The sequence below is a fragment of the Myotis lucifugus genome, unplaced genomic scaffold (genome assembly GCF_000147115.1).
Source record: "Myotis lucifugus unplaced genomic scaffold, Myoluc2.0 scaffold_235, whole genome shotgun sequence".
NCBI lineage: Eukaryota > Metazoa > Chordata > Mammalia > Chiroptera > Vespertilionidae > Myotis > Myotis lucifugus.
Genome location: NW_005871283.1, coordinates 1757584 through 1759040, shown reverse-complemented (window position 1 = coordinate 1759040; position 1457 = coordinate 1757584). Strand labels below are relative to the sequence as shown.

Below are 1457 nucleotides of genomic sequence, written 5' to 3'. Positions count from 1 at the left end.
CGAGGAGCAGCGCACTGAGCCCAGAGGGGAGAGGGCCTGGGAGGGGCCATGGGGTGCCCTGGTTCCAGCCCAGGAAGACAAACCCCGACTCCACCCCACATGTTCTGGACTTTTCCATCAGGCTGCGGGGTCTCTCCCGTTGCCAGGGGAAATCCAGAAAGACCTGTCTCCGCCAAGGTGGCCTCAGTCTGTGAGGTTAAGAGCTCAGCAAACCTGGGCCCGTGTGAGGGCGCACACGACAGCGCACGTGAGCTCACACGTGTGCAGGGAGCAGCAGGTAACACTGGCCTTGCTTCTCTTGAGCCAAGTCCCCAAACAAAGAGCCTTAGGAGGGCACATTCCAGAGCGAGGTGGATCTGCCAGGAATCTCCCCGCCCCGCACCCCCTCACCATTGCAGCCCGAGGTGGAGGGGGGACACAGGCTCCCCGGCAGTTAAACAACCTTGAGAACCCGACCTTCCCGAAAGCCGCCCCTCCCGTGGGGTGGGCCGGAGGCCGCCCTCTGCCAGGACACTCAGATGACTCAGAGTCAACAGCCTGGAAGAGCCAGGCTTCCGGAGGCTCCCCATCCTCGAGGGGCCCCTGGGTTCTCCCGGAAGGGCTCTGAGTGAGACCCTCCCAAGGTGTCCCTTCTCTTTCCCCTTCCCGGCTGGACCCATGCACCAGACGCCAGGCGGGACTCCCACGAGGGCCCCTGTGGTCCTGTGAGATGAGCGGGGCTGAGCTGGGGGGGAGTGGCTGCAGACTGTGCGTTCATTTGGTGGAGAGGCCCCGAGTGGGCTCTGGGCAGTCACACCCACACCTCGCAGGGCCGGCTGCAGGTACCTGGGGGGCCCAGGGTCACCAGCACGTCGGTGGGGGTGGTCACTTGCTCTTCTTCCCGGGTCTCTAGACTCCCCTGTCCAGGCAGTGGTGGCGTTGGTCTTCCTGTGGCATCTCCTGTAGGGGGCAGGGAGAGGGGGAGCAGGTGGGCACAGCCCCTTGACCAGCCACCTTCCCCCCTGGGACAGTGCTCCCTCCAGGTTACTGGCAGTGGCCCTGTGTGCCTCTCTGCTGTGCCAACTCCAAGAGCAAGGGGTGGAGCCTAGGGCCGGTCACCCCTCACCTCCTAGCCTCCTAGCCTCCTGAGGCCTGACCGGGCCCCAAATAGAGTCGGAGAATCTGAGAGCTCATCGGGTCTTAGAGCCCGTCCAGTCTCACGCTCCATTTTGCTGGCGAGGAGACTGAGCTTGCAGAAAGGGCCCCTTGTCCAGGGCCACCTGGCTTCCTGGACACAGAGCCAAAGCCGGTCTCCTGGTTCCCACGCCAGTGCTCTTCTCCTGTTTGCAAAGCGCTTTACAGTTCACAGAGCTCTGCCAGGAACATCCACATCTCGTCGGCTTGGAGGCAGCAGGCAGCGTTCATGTCCGTTTATAGTGAGGAGTGGGGGCAGCTTTCTGACCTCGGAACAGTGCCTG

The 1457-nt window shown here is 63.4% G+C and overlaps 1 long non-coding RNA gene across 1 annotated transcript in view; it reads right to left on the bottom strand.

The window, feature by feature from the left end:
* Positions 1 to 824: 824 nt before the first annotated feature.
* Positions 825 to 1457, bottom strand: part of LOC102423915 — a 3923-nt gene continuing 3290 nt past the window's right edge. Inside the window, exon 4 of the long non-coding RNA XR_330379.3 lies at positions 825 to 939. This is a non-coding gene — a long non-coding RNA (uncharacterized LOC102423915). The remainder of the gene's footprint in view (positions 940 to 1457) is intronic.